At 38.5% G+C, this 20562-nt stretch overlaps 1 protein-coding gene across 1 annotated transcript in view; it reads left to right on the plus strand.

The window, feature by feature from the left end:
• The window catches only part of LOC108539968 (rho GTPase-activating protein 15), a 438320-nt gene that overhangs the window by 385837 nt on the left and 31921 nt on the right, over positions 1–20562 (plus strand). The gene's annotated exons all lie outside the window — the stretch shown is intronic.

The following is a 20562-nucleotide window of genomic DNA, read 5'->3' on the forward strand; positions in this document are numbered from 1 at the left end:
TGTGAAACCACCTGATGAGAAGAAAAAGATGCAGGGCCCTTGTCAGTGTTCAAAAGAATCCCCTTTTTAAAGGTTAACATTTATTATTGATACCCTGCTGTTCTCCAGCAGGTGTTCTCGTATGGCATAGTTCCCTCCTGACTCCTAAAGCCAGCTTCACAAGCAGTGGAAGACTCTTCAGCTTGGTTCTTGTTAGCTTTTCAGGGCCTCCATAGACCTACGAGCAGTATCCAAAGTCAGTGCCTGATGCTGCTGTCGCCTCTGTCATTTGTATAATTCTACTGCTCACACTAAGTACTACATGGTGATTTCATTGTGTGGCGAGGTGGATAATTGAGGGGGAAGAAAGCAGAGTTTCATCCTGACCTGGAGACTGATTATTTGAGCAAATGCATGAATGCATGCTTCTGATATAGTGAGACAAGTTGAACTTTCCATGGTATTCAAGAAAAGAGGTCTCACTTCTTCCTCACTTAAGATATGAATAGGATTTAAGAGTTCACATGGTGTGTACGTTGAAGGTGTCTCTAAAGATAGTACATGTCAGAGCTCTCACAACTCGAATACCCTCATTAGGGACCCCATTCAGCAGATGTGTTAGACTGCTACAAGCAAAGAAAATATTAATATCCACAATTCATTTTGACATATCCTAAGATTAAGAGAGTGCTCTTTTATTTCCTTTAGCATCACTGACAGTTTGGCCTACAAATCTTTTTTCTCCAAATTCATGTCTATTATAAATCAACATTTCATAAATTTCCAAGATTCAAAAAAAAACTTACGTTATTTGATTTCAGGGGCCCAAATTTTGTCCAATATTAAAAGCATCTCCCTTTGGACTTGTTATGCCACCTGATTAGTGATAACAAAAATTAACTTGGCCTCTGTAAAACTGTGAGTCATCAGGAAAAATAACTCCATGTTGTAAAAGTGCTATTCCTGCATTTTCTATTCTTCTCTGTGGGAGGGAGACAAGAGGCCATATCAGAATTTGGATAGTCATAATTGGTGGTCTGTCAGTATTAGTGAAATTGCAACAGGGAGAGGTATATCTCCCAGTTTTTCTTTGAAATTGACTATATTGCTGTAAGTGTGTTTCATCAAAGCATTTTCTGGGGCAACAGATCTGAAAACATAAACTTTATGTAGCATTGCTCCTCCTTAGATATTTCCCTTTAATATGTCTTTTCTTTTTGAAGATAAAATAAAAGTCCATAAAAGAGTTCTGGGAATAGGCAGCTATATGTCATAAACACCCTTCATTCCCCTTCACCCAGAGTTCCCACCCCCCAAAATTTGGAAACAATTCGATTGAAGTGATGACTGCCTTGATCTTGTTTGAATACTCCTTCTTCATTGTCTTCTTCTCTCAATGGGAGGCAACAACCCTGTCACAGAGTCATTTCTGGGAGGGAAAGAGGTATTTCTAGCAACCAGATTTTTCAAACGCAAAATTGAGACACATGGCCTGACAATGCCATAATATTTGAAGTAGGCACTGTGCTCAAAGATCCAGAACATATGGTGGAAAGAGTTTTCTTATAAAACGCAGCCATTTAAGACACTTTCTAGATTCTTATTCACAAAAGGCTCATTCCCCCATCCCTTTTATTCTCATTAAAAAATATTACCCACAGATCGGAAGACTGACCAGTTCTCCCTCAAATTTGCTTTTTTGCCAGCTTGAGAACCACCCTGTTGACTAAAAAGTTAAATGCACAGCCATCATGGAAGAAATGCAAACCAGACTGCCAAACATATTATGAATATATTGCTCTTCTTAAAAATGCTAGTTGGTTTTTCATACTGGAGTATTGACTAACTGTCTGTGTTTGATGTATGGTTTACCAGCCTGATGTCGACTTATGGTTAGAGCTTAACTTGTTAGTTCTGCTTTTGCAGCCAATTCAGAATAACTACAGATGCCTCGAGATATTAAAATTGACTGCTCAAATGGACTCAGTGTGGGAGTTTCATTGGTTTTAAATTGATAACAGCTGAAAGAGTGAATGATTAAAGAGTACATGGGTATAGGACACAGCTCTTTCATAGAAACACTTGTGAACAGCCTTCAGTAGTGTGGGAATTTTTTCTTTCCTTTTGTATTGTAGTTACTTCTAAGCAACCTTGAGTTAAATTTTAAAAGTGCTCAGGAATATTCAGGAGCCTAGAGGAGAAATAATTCCTGAGAAACTGAGATAAATTTTGATGAAGTGGGTTTCTATTCTACAGGGAACATTTAAAGTTAAGTAGCATTCCATAAGGTGATAATTGTGTCTATGTCCTAGGCATTTAAGTTAAGTAAGCTATGTAGGAAGTATAAACTCTCATAATAGAAGGGTTAGAGTGTTGTGTACATCTCTTTCTTCAACTCATAAAAACCAAAGCTCCAAAGTGCCTTATCACAGATAAGTCAAAAAAAGCCTCTCCTTTGCTTTCTTACTCTCCTAGGAACAGTTATTATTATTTTCATTATTTAAAAAGATGTTCTGAATACTTTCTTGTCACATGGAGAAAAAGAATACAAAAGAAACAAAAAAACTTTTCTCTCCCTCCTTAAATCAGCAATACTTATATGAAGCAGGCTTTATGAAAACTTACTTTCACCATTTAATAGTAGCTTAAGGAAAAAAGCACAGTAAAGAAAAGAATTAAGGGAAATGTAAAGAAGTTTATAAAAAAGAAATATCTGTTTATAATACAGCTCTTCTTCAACTTAGTATCTTTCTAAGAGTTAGGTGTCCTCACTATGCAGTATTGTGACCTAGCTCCTTTCTGTTTTCAAACATCTTAGTATTTTACCTTTGATATTCCATCAGGAAATATTAGAAGAACTTTATATAGCTAACTGATTAAAAGCTATATAAAGTTTGATAAAGATCAATCTACAGTAAGGCATTAAGGTGGGATTTTTGACAAAATATAAGGCCACATAGTATGTACTCATTTCATATATTCATTTTAAAAAAACTGAATCATCATGCCTAGCTAGTATGTCCCCATATATGTAGCAAATATTTACCTTATGTTAATTACAATTTGTGGAATAAAAGATTCAGGTACATTTGACAGTAACATTAGTGAATAGTGATATGTATGTTCAGATGTAAGAAAATCAAATTATGAGGGATGTTCTGACTTTAAAACAAAATAAGCCACAAATATCCTGGTCAATGTTTACAAGCAAATGTGTTATATATTTACTGCTCAAATTTTGCCCAAAATTATAATGTGTATACCTGGACCACATCTTAAAATTGCCGAACTCAAGTTGCCTTCATGAAGCATACAGCCATTGAATCATGCTTTTGTTGTGATAGACAGCTTATGCAGATAGTCATCTAAGAAACTGCTACAAAGACTGACATTTTCACAAGATATAATTCCTTTAGATATGTAGAGCAAAAGAGAGAAATTTCATTCTCTTTCGACAATTGTTCAGCTCCAATTTTGTAATGACTTTTAAAAATCTATCCATATGAGACAGAAGAGAGATTTTAGAAGAGATGTCATCCAAGTTAAACATATGCGAGGGTCATTAACTTGAATATAACACTCCTAACATGTCCCTTTGAACTTGGAACTCAGATTCACAGGAGGAAAGAAAAGATGGAGCTGGAAGAGGCCTGGCCTCGGTTAACCTCACAGAGAAGGAATCTTTCACATAACAAGAGGCTGAGAAATAAGCTGATGGTATAAAAATGATATCTTGAGGATATCTTAACATGGTGAGATTCCAAATAGTCTAAATTTCAGAAAAGCCATTGCTTCCTTGGACTCCCTCATAATTTGTACCGCCTCATACATTCATTCATTTCCTGAACAGTGAAATACGATGTTTACATCTTTTGTGACTTCACATTTTAAATGCATTGAGGTCTTTACAGTGTTACAATGAGCATGTTACAATGTTTGCATCTTAAAAAAGTAATTAGCATAGGAGACCATTTGATATTATATAAAGAATTTGACTGGACCTCATTCAATGCCTTAAGAAATAATATCAAAAGAGGAAGTGAGAACCTGTTTTAGTTATAAATCTGTTCACATAATTACCAGTTGAAGATGATATCATGAACATTTTAGAAAGAAAAGCGAGGTTAGATCCTCATGTCATTAAAAACAGAATTCCAAATGATGTCAGATACCTCCGGTTCTCTAGCATCAGTTTCCTATATTCATGTACACACTTGCATGCATATCTCTTTAGTCAGAAAGATCATATATTTGTAGTATGAGTGAATAATCTTGAAGAAAAATAGCATTGGTTAGAAATATACTACTAAACACATGAAGAGACAACCAGATCTACATGTGAGGTTAAGTTCAACTTGAGATGCCACAGTGATGTGGAGAAATGATTCCAAAGGTGGCTATGCAGTATAGGAATATAAATATTCCAAATGTGACTACACAGTGTAGCAGCTGACTGGAGTTTTCCACAGGCGAGGCCTCTGCCTAAGTGTCTCTACTACAGCATGAAGGACAGGATGGGAAGCAGAAGCTTTTGCCAGGGAGCTGTGGCCTCAAAGGTATTGACTGGGCAGGAGGTGAATAGTGGGTAAAGTTGGCACCACAGCCTTACTTCATCCAGGACAGAAGGTAGAGAGTAAATAGTCCATTGGAGAATGTTTGGGGACACAAGACATGAGATTTGAGGAATTCTAGGAATGGTAGTAAAAGACTTTGGGTTCAGCCGGGTGCAGTGGCTCATGCCAGTAATCCCAGCACTTTGGGAGGCCGAGAGGAGTGGATCACCTGAGGTCAGGGGTTCGAGACCAGCCTAGCCAACACGGTGAAACCCCATCTCCACTAAAAATACAAAAATTAGCTGAGTGTGGTGGCAGGTGGCTATAATCCCAGCTACTCAGGAGGCTGAGGCAGGAGAATCACTTGAACCTGGGAGGCAGAGGTTGCAGTGAGCCAATATCGCACCATTGCACTTCAGCCTAGGTGATAAGAGTAAAACTCCATCTCAAAAAAAAAAAGAAAAAAGAAAAGAAAAGACTTTGGGATCAAGCCTTAGTGGAAAGTACTTCCCTGTGATAACCCAAAGCCATCTGTTCCTACAATCAGTTATTACAGCATGAATACTACCCAGAGCCTAGAGGAAGTTTCTGTGTGTGGATTGTTTGTTGTTGTTGTTGTTGTTGTTGTTTTGTTTTGAGATGGAGTTTCATTGTTGTTGCCCAGGCTGGAGTGCAATGGCACGATCTCGGCTCACTGCAACCTCTGTCTCCCAGGTTCAAGCAATTCTCCTGCCTCAGTCTCCTGGATAGCTGGGACTATAGGCACCCACCACCACGCCTGGCTAATTTTTGTAATTTTAGTAGAGATGGGGTTTCACCATGTTGGCCAGGCTGGTCTCGAACTCCTGACCTCAAGTGATCTGCGCACGTCAGCCTCCCAAAGTGCTGGGATTACAGGCGTGAGCCACTGTGCGCAGCCCTGTGTATGGATTCTTTCTTGCCTCCCAGATGCAACTCTCTGAGAAGCTGCCTTGAATGTGTATGTTGAGCTTCAGTTTCATTTGCTGACCAGGACCATGGACATCGATCAGAGATCTGCTAGAGGGAGTCTGCGCTAACCAGCTTGGCATACTATCTGTATGTTAGGAGTGGTCTAGGAAGACTCTGCTGGGGAAGGGTTAGTCTTTTGGCCCACCCTTTTGCCCCCATTATAACTAGCCTAGAATCCTAGGTGCAAAGAACATCTAAGAAAACATGTAGTTCATTCTTGGGAGAAAGAGATACTACAGCACAATAACTGTATTAGTTTTATATAATGTTTGAGTATATAAAGCACAGTTGAAATAATTAAATACATGAAAAAAATCTTTTCCTTTTTGTGCTTGGGTGTATATGACGAGAAGTCATAGGTTGTAGTGAAAGGGGCAACCAAGACTCTTCCTGGGCTATTTAAAAGAACTGTAAGTATTTTACTTATTTAGCAAAACAGAGTATTGCAGAACCATAAAGATTACCACATTTTAAAGTAGATTTGGCTTGCTACTTACTTGTTTTGTGAATTTGGGCAAGATGATGAAATTTTCTTTCTTCACACTCTCCAGCTAATACTTCTTAGGACTGGTAATGTTTTATAAAAAGCAAGTAGCGTAGCAAACAATAGCTATTAATGGTTATACTCTACTCCCAATTGTACTTAGTATTGCATACCAGTCCTTCACCTGACTGCAGAGAACACATTCTGAAAATTGCAAAACAGATAATATATGATGGGATTTTTTGTGACATTGCATTAAAATACAGTTAGCATTTTGAACACTCTATGTGCCTAGACTGTGATTATAACTTTTTCAGGCACTATCCAATGATGAGGATGAAAAGCTATGCTTGCATTTCTTTATGCTACAGGTGTGATGGTTATTCATATTGCCTACTGACTTGTATTCTCTGAGCCACTGTATTCTGAGAGGATAGAAAACTACATAAAGCAAGGTCCCCAGGAAGTGAGTAAGGAAGATAAATGCACAAAAACTACGGTGTAATACATCAGATGTCAAATGCTTTAAGGGGTATTTAGGTCACAAATTTGGGGAAATCACACATGGAAAAGTGTGGGAAAGATTAATGCTTTTATCATTTTATTGTCTTTAAACTGAGCCTTGAATTAGAGCCTTGGACTTGTGTAAAAATGGGAGAGACATCTGAGGTACACAATCATAGGAAAGCCTGAGGAACAGTGCCTTAGATGAAATGTAAAGAGTTCAATGAGAGGAAGTGTCTGTGACAAGTGTTTTGCACAATCCCAAGCTTAGGAGTTTGTGTTCTACTTTATGGGCAATTTTGTTATTCATTTAATATTTGTTATTTGTTTTTATTTTGCAAACATGTATTGAGGACCTAGCATGTGGCAAGCCATAGGCTGGGCACTGGGCCTACAAAGATGTATAAGTTTTGATTCCGTCCTTCAAAATTAGACATTCCAGCCTGCTTGAAAGGAAATATTCTGCCTCAAGAAAATCAGCTCCATACCCCCAAAACTTGGCTCCACTAGAAGACACACTAGAAGGCTATATTATGGAATTGGTACTTGTTATCTACTTTGAGTTATTTCCTGTGTAATCGCAATGACCAAGGCCCCTGCAGCTGTGGGTATGAATGGGTAACACTGATCTTATGGCACAAATGTCCCAAGTCATGGCTCCCTCCTGTGTAATCACAACACAGCCTTTCTCTGCTTCCTCAGCTACTCAAGGGAATTCCTGAAATGTGTTACACAATTTGATGAATACTGTCTTTTGCCCCACCGTGTTCTTCTCTCTCATTTCCTTCTCTTTTATACCCTTACTACCCACAAGCTGCCTGAAGAAGGCACCTCACCTCGGCTGTGTAGCCAGCACCTTCTGAGAGTTACCTGCTGCCCTGCCCAGGTACTCGCCAGGGCTCCTAAGCCTGCAAAACCTTCCATGTGCCAGAATGTGCTCCATCCCTCTGGATCCCACTGAATTTCTAGTCCACGTTGTCTGCAAAGGAAACAAAAAGGCTGTTCTTCTCCCCACCCTGCCTGCATGGTGCACCTAATTTTTTAGGGCCTGAAGCAACAACGCTTACTCATTTAATCTCACAAGGTGAGAATGTAGCTTCTTTCTATTGTGTCTGAGGCTCTTTCCTCAACAGAAATTAGACCTAGTCCCTGGGACATAGCCACAGTACATATGCCATTTGCCGTATCTCAGAAGTCCACAATTTCTCCTGACTGTCTTTTACCAACTAATATCACCTCTTGCAAGTAAGCATCCATGGTGGTGAACATCATTCTGCCAATTCAGTAGGCAGATCCAACTGAGATACTCCATTCCCTCTCTATGTCCTCTCCCTCCGTAAGAGATCCCAGTAGCTGGAAACATAACTGTCAAGCATGCAACAAACCTGGAAAATGAGCAATATATAAAGCAGCATCTCACAACATGATACCTATTCATTCAATTTGGTGGGCAACTTTGGGACAGGATAAGGTGTTTTAGAAATGTTGCAATGTCACTTTCCTCAGTAGAAACTGAAAAATGGGAAACACACACTGTATTTGACTGGAAGCCCAAATGAGACGAAATGTTTTCGGAAATGTATGCATCATGGCCTACTAATTTGGGCTCGTAACTACTCTCCAATTACATTCCTGGAAATGTTTTTCAACTTCTTTGCAAGGAAAAACTAGCGAACCACAGTGCTCAGAACAGCCCATGGGGAATGGACATTCCTGAGCAGAGGTTACATCACACCTCCATGGAACTAGCCAGCCCTTCCACAGAACCACATGATTCCCTGGCTCTTAATATGGTTTATTAAAAAATCCTTTACCTGCCTCAAAGCACTTTTCATCAAAGCCACTTTTAAGCTGAAGCTGAGGACTAAAGAATGCCTTTAACAGAATCCTGAAATAGCTTTCAACCCGAGGCTGAGAAAGTGCTTTTAACCTAAAGTGCTTTCCTCTTAGATACTTCAGTGCGTACCTAACACTCAGCGTTAGTGGCTTTGAGAACACCCTTAAGACCCAAATGAAAGAGACTCTATTATTGATATTCAAACCTGTTATATTAATATATTAAAGTAATATTTGAAATCATTAAGCAGTTTTACTCCAACTAAATTTGAGTCTTTTCTTATTGAACTATGCATTCATGCAAATAAATTAAAGTCGTACCACCTGGGATTCTAACAAATCTATGCTGATATTAGGAAAAGTACAGTCTTCTTTCCTAGGTTTTACTTTAATCTAGAGTGAGTAAAATTTCTATACTTTCCCCACCCAAAAACAATCTTTCAACTCTTCTCAATCACTGAATGACACTTCCAGCTTTAGTCTATATAAGTTGTGCTTTGAAGATGAATCATTTAGTATTTTTAATTACCTGAATAAATTCTGTGTATCAGATTTTCTCCTTAGACTTGTCACTCAAACAAATGCAATTAATAATTTCACAGTAGTTTTAATCCCCCTATAAAGTTCCTACTTAGTCAAGTAAGTGACAACCTAATTGATAAGTTTTAACTTCAGATTAATTATAGTAAGTTATATAATTGAGCATGTGAATTTCATGGACAGTTTTCTATTCAAAGTATGTAAAGAGCATACAAATATGGGAGATGGTAGCAAAACGTGACATATTTGAATTGTATTACCCTTCCCTTCCTTTGCTGTCCCCCTCTGTGATTCCCATGAGATGATGATAGGCAAATGAAAAGCAGAAAATATCACCAATCCACAATGTACATCAACAGTCAGCTGAACAAAATTTAGTCATGTTAATTATTTGAAATACATGAGAGCAAACTGAATGAAAATATATTTCCTTCATACTTAAGTGCTCATATTACAATCTTTAGATAGAAATCAGTTTCTGGGACTACAACCCACAGAGAAAATATTAGACTAATTTGTCCTACTGTGGTCTGTAAGAAAAAAGTATTGAAATATTAGGGTATATTGCCTTAAAAAATAAAAACATTCTTTATAATAAGCTGTTTTAATATCAAAGGAAATAATTTTCTTTTGTAAATTTTCTCTTTTATCTATTCATACATTCATTTATGCACTCATTAGGCAACCAGAAGGCATGTAATATAATAAATGCAATAAATATAAATACAAGTAGAAGAAACAGCATTCATCTTTTCCTACCATGTAAAGTTTTGTTCACCTTGAATATCATTTTGTAGCTTCCTCTACTTAGTAAACTTGTACTCATTTTTACTCTTCCAACTCTGTTACCAGTGCCACAAAGCTATCCCTTTCTTCATCATTCTCAATTAGTCCTACCTTCTCTTCATCCCAAAGCGTAATTTCATTATTTTAATATCTTCCAACTGGACTGTGAGCTGTATCTAGTATGACTAGATACTATTTTACTGAACACCGTACTTCCAGGAGTTAAAAACAAATAAGGAAATGAAGCTGGACATGAAATCTTGCAGTGGTTTTAGAGTTATTATTTACAGCTTCTTATTCCTTCCTACTGAAACTGTCGTGTCAGTGAGTGCCCCTTTGGTGGATCCTGCTCTTCTCCCCAGCTTCAGAATGTTAGGTTACCCCTATATTAAGGCCTTGGACTTCTTTTCTCTTTTCATTCTTATTCTCAGTCTATTGGACATTAAACATTCGAGTTGAAATATACCATTCATGCAGCTTCAAATTCCATCTAGAGGTTGATGCTTTCCAGACTTAAAATATCAGTTAACTTCAAGCTTACATATTCAAATATCGATTTCATGTCTTTTGAGGTGCTTGGTAGACATCGTAGATTTATCTAGAGTAATCCTTGATTCCTCAGGTCCCATGTGTCCTCTGTCTCAGGAAATATCACCGCCATGTGCCACCTGGGGTCACCCCCGCTTTCTACTCTGTCTCTTCATCAGCAGATCCCACTTTAAAATATATTCTAAATTCAGCCACTTTTAGTTACTTCCATTGGAATCATTCTTATCCAAGCACCATCCTCTCTTCCTATATTTCACTTCCCCCTTGACTAGCCTTCCTACTTCTCATCTTAACCTCCTTAAATCTAGGCTTCACACTGCAATGAGAAGGATCGTTCATAAATGTAAATCATATCATGTCACTCCCCTCCTCTATAATCTCCAGTTACTTTGAAGAAACTCATTCTTAATATCTAATGTATGTCCTTATTGTGACCTATAGGTTACTACCTGTTTTGACCCTGAGGCTACTTTTTACGTTTTGTCCTCAGCCATACTTCCTCTTGTTCACCCCACTCCAGCCACCCAGGCCTTCCTGCTCCTCCTCTAAGGAACCCGGCTTACACCAGCAGTTTTATACACTTGCTGCTCCCCTTGTATTTACACAGCTCAGTTGGTGACTTCACTGGTCTCTGCTCGGATGCCATTGCCTGAGATGCCTTCCCTGGCAACACCAATAGCTCTCTGTCTCTCTGCCTTGCTTCATTTTTTTCCATAGCACTTATCACCATCTGACATTATATTATATGTTAATGTGTTTTTGTGTTTATTTTCCTCACTTACATATAGACTCTGTGAAGATAGAGAGTGTTCTTTTCACTACTCCATCCCTAGTAGGCACTGAAAAATACTCACAGATGGTTAGATTCAATGAAGAAATCCAAAAATGCATAAAGGATTTACTTGGTCAAACCATTCTGTATGCCATTGTGATTCTGTGTGCTGACGTATGTGTGTGTGTGTATGTGTGTGTGTGTGTGTGTATGTATGTGATGTTGCTTTAGATTAGCAGAGGGTAGGAGAGGTAGGTACAAAGTATTGACAAAGTTCTTGCCTTGAGTAGACAAATATAGAAGAATTTCATGCACATTGTCCCATGTGGGTTAATAACTTTAAGATGCAAATTTCTTCCTGGCTGGTGTACTCACCAAAATACCTGTTGCACTAGTCAGACCAAAATTGGGTTGACATCTATTTGCAGGTGAGTTTAGGAGCTGAAAACAAGGGGCCAGTGGGTACTTCACAGAAGTGCTGTTTAGGATTGAAGTGAAACTATGAAAACTGAAGACTGCTGGAAGCCTGAAAAAGGAATAAAGAGAAAAAATAGAAAGGGCTGGGAACAACTTTGCTCTTCTACCAGTCCCATCCCTGAAACTCATCTTCAGGCTGCCTTGGTCAAAGGATGCTACCCCTGTAGCCAAATATCCAGCTTCAGTTGAAAACTACAGCAACTCAGCTAACATTGTTCAGGGAGATACTCTTCCCCCCAGGCTAGTCTCTCCATAGTAGATATTGTCATTATCACTAGAGACTTTAGAATCTGTTAGGTTTGATGAGACCCAAACATTCTCAGTAAACTTTTGGGAAAGTCACATGACATGGGGCTCATATCATGAGCATTTTAAAGGAAAAGAAAAGATGGTGGGAACAGAACTGGAGAAAATATAAAAGGTGAGAGTAGAGCCTGGGCATGGTGGCTTACGCCTATAATCCCAGCACTTTGGGAGGCCGAGGCAGGTGGATCATGAGGTCAGGCGCTCGAGACCATCCTGGCCAATATGGTGAAACCCCATCTCTACTAAAAATACAAAACTTAGCTGGGTATAGTGGTGCATGCCTGTAATCCCAGCTACTCAGGAGGCTGAGGCAGGAGAATCACTTGAATCAGGGAGTCAGAGGTTGCAGTGAGCCAAGATTGCGCCACTGCACCCCAATCTGGTGACAGAGTAAGACTTTGTCTTAAAAAAAAAAAAAAGTAGAAACAGAAACAGCATGCTTGGATAAGCAAGCTAAAAGTTTTGGGCTGAAAACCAGTTCTCAAAAGGAAAAACAAGTGTCATCTATAGTTTAAAATCAAAAGATGGAATTATTAAATTGCTGAAATCACCCATGTTTTGAATACTGTTTTGTCTTCCAATATTCACTGCCTTTCATTATAGCAACTTACTAGGAAATAATCTGCCCGTATGTGTAGCATTTCTGTGGGAGAAAAATTCTAAGTGAATGCTACCTACTATAGAAACTACGAGGGTTGTATTTTCTCTCCCCACCCATTATTTTTATAACATAATCCTGATCAACGAAGCATCATCTAGAGAAACTTCCAATCTAGAGCGATTGATGATTGGAAGTTATTATGACAATCCTGATGCTGGTGGTGGCCATGAAATGAGCACCCTGACCCGGCTACCAGAGTTAGAAGGCAGTCGCTTTTTCCCCTTCTTTCAATTTTGTGGCTCCGCTAAGCATCTTGATTTCGAAATATCTCCAAGACTGGTCCCCTAGCCTCTCATAAATTCATTGAATTCCTTCCTACTTCCACCCCTCAACATCATTCAAATAAACTTTCCTTTGCTTAATACAGCCACAGTGTTGTTGTGTTTTTCTGTTGCTTACAGCCAGAAACCTTAACCAATATACATCTTTACCATGATAGTTGGATAATTGTCTGATTTGTTTTTGTGACTGAGCCATTCATTCAGGCTGCCATTATTGTTTTCTGATTCCCTCTGTATTCCTCATGCGTGTGTCCTTCCAGGTGCTTTGCTCTTCCTTTTTAAAGTTTACTAGAATCTCTGCAATGGCCCTCTCTCCTGAGCAGAGTCACATCCTTTTGAAAAGCCTGCGGAGACTGTCTCCTGCGTAAATGATGATAACACCGTCACATTATTTGAACATTTAACTGCCTCTATTGAGCAGTTATCCTCGTAGTTTTGATTCATTTGGAATCTAACTGACACAGATCCCATTACTGGGTGTTCTTTCCATAATTTGTCAAAAAACATATAGCAGTGATGAGGAAGAATGAAACTAATTTGTAATCTGGAAGACTTAACCTGGTTATGCTGATGAACTAACTAAATCGGTCAAAAGTTTGAGAGCTTAAAGATTAAAAACCACCATTCTCTACTTAAACACTAATTCATTATATAAACAACATGATTTATAAGGGCAGTCATGTGGAAGGTCTATTTATTTTTCTCACCAAAGGATGCTTTCAAAGAAAAATTGCAGAAAATGAATTTTTTTTCTAACCAATGTATATCCTGCCAACCCTGGTTATAAGTGCTGAAACGGTGGGATGAAGGTAGAATGATCACACTGGCCAAAGTCACAGGCATTTGCAGAAGATTCCAAAAATGTTGGCTCCCCTAGCAAGAGCTGTTTTCTGAATAATATGCATATTTTTATGGTTGTTAAGAGAGGAAGAAAGGATTACCAATGAGCACACAGATGGGAATATAGGTGGGAAGTCAGGAACTCGGGGTTCTGGAAGTGTTCCTTTTTTTTTGTAATGAAGAGGAGAATAGAAATAATTCTTAATGTTGTTCCAGGACAAGAGACATGGACATTTAGGGGATAAAGTTCATTAAGGCTTGCCTGGAAAACAGAATGCCTTCTCTCTCTCTCCTTTTTTTAAATACTATTTTAAGATAGACATTTCCGTGGTTCAAATAGATTTCTGTCATTGAATTGTCCTGCTTGGTGTATGAAACTCTAGGTGTATTAGATTTACAAATGGAGAGCAATCCTACAACAGCGCTTAAATTCAACAATGACAATGTAGTTAAATCTCTACGATTTCCTTTCTTTGGACAGCACTGTTGACTTTGCAAAGCCATCTGATGTGCATTATCATCTCTTCTCAATTATCTAATTCATTGTCTGTCAACGGCTAATGTTGTAGTCAAGATTTTTTTCTACTGTAAATGATAGAAACTTGTCCAAACTGTAAAAGTCAAAATGGAATTTACTGAGTTACTTAATTGAAGAGTCCAAGGGACAGGGATAGCTTCAGGCATGACTGGATTTAGAAGTTCAATATGCTATCAAATATTTGTCTTCCATCATTCAGCTCTGTTTTCCATTCTTCCAGAGGTGGCAGCATAACTTCTAGAAGATCAGATTCATATCTTCATAGTTTAACATCTGTCATAAAAAGAGCGTTCCTCTTTCCCAGTAACATCAGAAAAAGTCTCAGGATTTACTTGACATGATCTGCTCAGGCCACATGTTCATGTCTGAATCAATTACTGTGGCCAAGAAGATAAAATGCATGTTTGTCACTGGAGATGGAGGGGGTGGACTCATCACTACCCAAAACAAATGGCAGCAAAATGAGAAAGGACCATCCCCAAGGGAATCTCAGGATGTTCTTGCCAGAGGACAGCAGAATAGACACAGGACCAGCAAAACCAATTGATATTTGCCATACTCTTTCTAGCCAGTGTCATCTGTAAGCAGTGGATCCCATTGAGCTATTTTGCCAAACCTGGTCCTATTGTGACCATAATCCCTTTCTTGAAACATCTGGTCAATGCTACATCCATATTTTTCCCAAGTGTATTTGCTTGCAATAAACAGAAATTTACTCAAGAGTTCTATTGACATAGGTAGGAGGGGATTCATGGAGCTCATGACATGGGTATGGCAAGAACCGTGGCAAGGATACAAAGTGCCTGGAGTAGGCACTGGAAAGTCAGGAGCTGAGTTGGATCTGTTCCATTTGCCTCTCCCTGCAAACCAGTTCTTGTGTCCACTCATCTGTGGCACATAAGCATCTTCCCAAATGGCTGTCCCAGCCCCCAGGGTTTAAGTGTAGGCAGCCTACAGTTCACATCCCTAGAAACAATCACCTTAGTCTCTCAGTATCCAAACACTAAATTTTGTAGAAGAAGCATTGCTTTGGTCAAGCTTGGGGCACATGGTGACCTTTGATGTAACCAAGTTCTCCTGGGATGCTATGTTCTTGTACTCCAGAGCCCCACCTTCTTGGGAAAGTACAGCAAGTTTCAAGAGCTATAAGTGAGAATAACAGTTTTGGCTTTGTTGATAACTGGGGAAAGCAAACATTTGCCCTCTATCTAGTGAAATTCAAGATGTCTAGGCTCTTTACTCACCAAGACACCAATGGCAGTTTTTCCTTTGTGAGGGACTGGGTGCACTTGCCCGGACCACCCAGTAAGTGGCAGTAATGTACCTCCCCCACTTCCAACATCATAACCACTAAAAATAACCAGCAGTGTACTTCACCCAGCTCCCTGGCAATAAAAAATACCCTGTAGTTGAAATTCTCTCCCATTCACTACATCTCAAAATCCTTCTCCAGGTCTTATCTCCCCTTATAACTAATTAGTCCCCATATGCTAGCCTTTTCACCTCTGAAGTTCTTAAAAGAGGAGTCTATTTGCTGTCTCTATTTCTTCACCTTCTCTTTAAGTCTTTAATGACAACTATCTGCCTGTCAGTTTCACTCTTCTACTGAAACTATTTTTCTTAAGGTCACTAATATCCTCAAGTTGCCCAAATCCAGCAAACACTTTTCATCTTTATCTCTCATTACCATTCTGCTGCATTTGAAATGCTTTTCTTAATGTCTAAATTCCATTTCCATTCTCAAGACCCTCAAGTAACTGTGTCTCTGTCTTCTCCACTCAAGCAAGGAGCTTGGAAGTCACTTTCACCTGGTGGATCGGCTCACCTGCTACACCCACTTGCCAAATCCCACTGAATCACCCCTTCTTGCCATGTCAGGTTTATTGTCTTAGTTCAGGTCCCCATCCTCCCTCCCCCAAGAGCCTAATGCTCTGTGACCTTTCAAAAATAACTCGATATCTCTGGGCCTTAGTTCCCTCTTCTGTAAAATGAAGATGATGATAGTATCAAAGCTCGAAGGGTTGCGGGTGCATGTGAGAATTCAATGTTAGAATATATGAAGTACTTTGAGTTCTGCTTGGCTTAGTGTAGTGTACAATAAACCCTCTCTATTATTTTTACACATATCTGCAACAGCATTAGTCACATTATGTTGTAGCTGCTTGTGAGAGTTATTCTGTTCCCCTAAACTGTAGGAGATGGTGCATCATTACATTTTCAGGCTGGCACACAGTGTGTGGCCTATAACCTGCATGAAATCATTACTGAATGAATAAAGCAATCTTTGCATTCTTTACAACACGGAGCACATGGTAGGTGTTCACTAAAGAGTCACTGAATGGAATTGGATAGAACTGGATTCATCTGGAGAGAGTGCAGAAGAGGTGCCATAAAATTTGGTAAGGCATGAATAGTTTAAATTTTAAGGTGAAAGTTTTTTTTTTTTTTTTTGAGACTCCTCCTGAAGATTGAAATTAAACTGAAGGCATAACTCCACATTCTTAGCAAATTTAGAACTTTTGTTCTATTTTGTTCACTCTTCAATTTTAGTTTCCATGTCCTGCCAATCCTCTTTGTTTTTATTCTCACAACATAGCTTAGATCATATTTCACCAAAAACGTGAACTCATCACCACCTATATGAGTAAGCTCTTGCTACATGACAAACAAACATAAAATCTCAGTGGCTTATGAAAAGGAGCATCTATTTTTCATGTGTCTGTGGTGCAGGCTTGACTGGACTGCTCTGCTTTAAGCTGCAGGTCTGACTGGACTTGTCTCTTCACTAAAGGTTGGCCTCAGTTCTAAGCCATATGTATTTATTCTGGAGCCCAGGCTGAAGGGGCAGCAGCTACCCAAGGAAGCTCTTCTTTGGCAATAGCAGAGAAGCAAGAGGATGAGTAGAAATCTGCAATGCGTCTTAAGGCCTCATTCTGGAACTGACACGTTTCCACTCACATTACATCATTCCAAAGAAGACATTTGGCCAAGCCTAATATCAAAGAAATGTGGGAAAATAAACTCTGCACACTCTAGTAGGTTGTGCCAGATGGTTCCATGGCAAAGGAGGTGAATGTATACATCTAATTCAGAGAAGACAAGATGGATTGTGTACAGTGATGACACCTGTCACACCCTTATCCTGATTCTGGTCCTCATAACATCTTTCCTAGGCAATCACATTAGTTGTTTAACTAATCTCCTTGTGCTTCATCTTGCCCACTATATTACCCCCCGCCCTCCCTTTTCTTTACAAAGTGCTACCAAGTAAACCTTCTCAAGTAGAGTATGATTATAATGCTCATTTTACTCAAAAACCACAATCACTTCCTAATGTCATATCATATGCTTTTGGCTGCAGATAATGGAATACCTAGTTAAAAATGAGTTATTTCATATAAAATAAGTCTAGAGAAGGTGTTTTAGTGTTGGTTTAAAAGCTCAGACATGTCTTCAGGGTCTCAGGTTTTTGTTGCTTATTTTTAATACATTAGCTGTTGTTCTTAGTACTCATTGTCTCGTGGTGACAAGATTGCTGCAATAGCTCCAAGTATCACATCATTGCAAAATGATATTCAAAGATGGATTTAAAAAAAAGGAAAAAGACTTCTTACATATCCCTTTCTTTTCTTCAGGGGAAAAAATATTTTCCTATATGGTCCTGAGTCACTTTTCTAGACATTTCATTGATAGAGTTATCTAATCACCCAAAGCTGCAGGGCAGGTAAAAATCAATAAAGATGATTTTCAGGTTCTGTCATATGAGTGGCTTCTAAAAACAAGAAAGAAGGTGGGAGAGGAATTACTTATATGTAGAAAATCAATGGTATCTGCACACTCTCAAATAATTTAACCTACCTGGCAAAATTTAAGATGCTTTATAACATAACCTCCATCTCTTTTATAACTTGATACATCAAGATTTCTCTAAGAGTGAATGTTTTCCTTAGCACACCCCAGTCTTCCTATCATTCTTCCCATCATTCAAGCATTTGTTTATTTCCTTTCATTTCCCAAAATGCTCTTTGTTCCCTCTTTTACTTGTCTTTCCTTATCTTTGAGGATTCAGTTATTCAGAGAAGGGAAGCACTCAAGGCCAGTCTGGTGCCGCACCACATTCTCCCACATTGCCTCTGCGTTTCCCCAGTTACAGCAGTTTTCTCTTAAATGTTCTTACCTGTTTACTTATATACTGTTTCTACCAGGCAAAGTTTTAGAAAATAGGGAATGAGTCTTTGTTGCTATATTACCAGTGCCTTTTCTAGCTCTAAACAGAGTGTAGTCACTCAAGACGTTCTTTTGCAAATAACTAAATGAATAAAAGAGACCTGGAATGCTCTTGTCTGTATCTTCTTATATCCACCTGTCAAAAACAAAAACAAAACAATTTATCCTAACACTCTCTATCTCCCACTCTCTGTTGTACAAATATACACACATTGCATACTACATCTACACTAAATGACACAAAAAGACCTTATACTAAAGGACATTTTTCTTAGCATTCAGTACCTTTTATGACACCTGCTATTTTCTTTTTTTGTATATTCTTTGAATACTTTTATTAGTTCCCATAATATTACGGACTTCTTGATACTGTTTTTACAACTCAATATGCCTACCTCATTGCTGTGAAGATAGAAGATAATATTTGTGAAATTGATTTGAGTAATAAAATCGATTAATGGGTTTTTTACTTTATAGCAATTCTTCTTCCTGACTGTAATCTCCAGACAATGTAAATCATTTGATCTGATCTACTGGGTTATTTTTTGCTACCTAAGATTTTATGTCATTCGTTCTTAGAGTGGTTACACAGTGTTTTGAACAAGTCATTGTTACTTGACCAAAGTATTCAAAGCAAATGCCCATTATTATTTCCCACTTCTCTATACTATGTCCATGTCTTTGGAGCTGCTTTCTATTACTTGGATAAAAATGCACATTTCCACATTGGAGTATTTTCTTTTTTTTCTTTTCTTTTTTTTTTTTTTTTTTTTTTTTTTGAGACAAAGTCTCACTCTGTTGCCAGGCTGGAGTGCAGTGGCGCGATCTCAGCTCACTGCAACCTCTCCCTCCGGGGTTCAAGCAATTCTACTACCTCAGCCTCCTGAGTACCTGGGACTACAGGCATGTGTCACCATGCCCAGCTAATTTTTGTATTGTTAGTAGAGACAGTGTTTCACCATGTTGGCCAAGATGGTCTAAATCGCTTGACCTCGTGATCCACCTACCTCAGCTTCCCAAAGTGCTGGGGTTACAGGTGTGAGTCACCATGCCCGGCCTGGAGTATGTTATTAATAGTGTTTTAGCTTTAATTATTCCCTCCATGCTGGGTTGTCAGCAATTCAAACCATTATGTTTTCCTAAGAAATAAATGAAAATTATGATTCATTGAATTCTCTCTATACTCCATTTTGAGTATCCCCTTATAACAATACATATCACTGAACATTATTTTATGCTGCATTATCTGTTATTCTATCTAATTTTACTTTAAAAAAATTATTGACTACCTCCACTGATGGTTAAGATGATGTCTTGTAGTCCATCATTCTACAAATGTTTATTGAACTTCTAGTATGTGCCAAACACTGTCTAGTTACTCAGGATCCAATAATAAATGGTTGAGATATGACTCCTACTCTCCTGGCTTTTGCATTCTAAGCAAGGGAAACAACTAAGCAGAAAACATATCAGTCTCATATGTCAAGTGGAGATATGTGTTCTAAGAAAAGTAAGGCTGGGAAAGTGGCATAGAGAATGGCATGGAGTGGAGCCATTTTTTTAAAGGATGGTAGGAAAGGAAGGCTACAATAAGAAGATACCATTTGATCAGAGACCTAAGGCAATGGCGTTCCATGAAGAAGAAAATGCAAAGTCCCTGCAGCAGAAGAGTGCTTGGCAGCTACGAGAAACAGCAATGTGGGGCTACTACAAATTTAAAGACAGGGAGAGAAGACCCAAATAAAATCCATTTATTAGTGGAGGTCAGATAATGTAATACCTTATAAGTCACAGTAGGGACTTTGATTTCATTCTGAGTTAAATGGGAAGCCCTTGGACCCACTAAATATTTGTTTCATTATCAGTAATAAACAGATACTGTCTCAATAGCAAAACCTGGAAATTGATGGTGGTGAGGGTTGCACAACATTGTGAATATACTTAATGCCACTGAATGGTACATTTTAAAATGGTAGAAATGATCAATTCTATGTTATGTGTGTTTTACCACAGTTATAAAAAACAAACATCTATCTGTAAATACTGCAGGCCAGAGTCTGTGCTAAGCACTGTTGAAAACAGATGATTCAGACACTCAGAATCTGCTTTGAGAGAGTCTATTCCATTTATTATAAATGTAAATACACAATGTAAGGTAGCGTCAATCAGGTTCCAAACGAGAGGGCTAGGCTTGGATTTCACAGTGGGTATTCTTGTAAACATTAGTCTGGAAACATGC

Source organism: Rhinopithecus bieti, unplaced genomic scaffold (assembly GCF_001698545.2).
Source record: "Rhinopithecus bieti isolate Rb0 unplaced genomic scaffold, ASM169854v2 scaffold_17743, whole genome shotgun sequence".
Taxonomy (NCBI): Eukaryota; Metazoa; Chordata; class Mammalia; order Primates; family Cercopithecidae; genus Rhinopithecus; species Rhinopithecus bieti.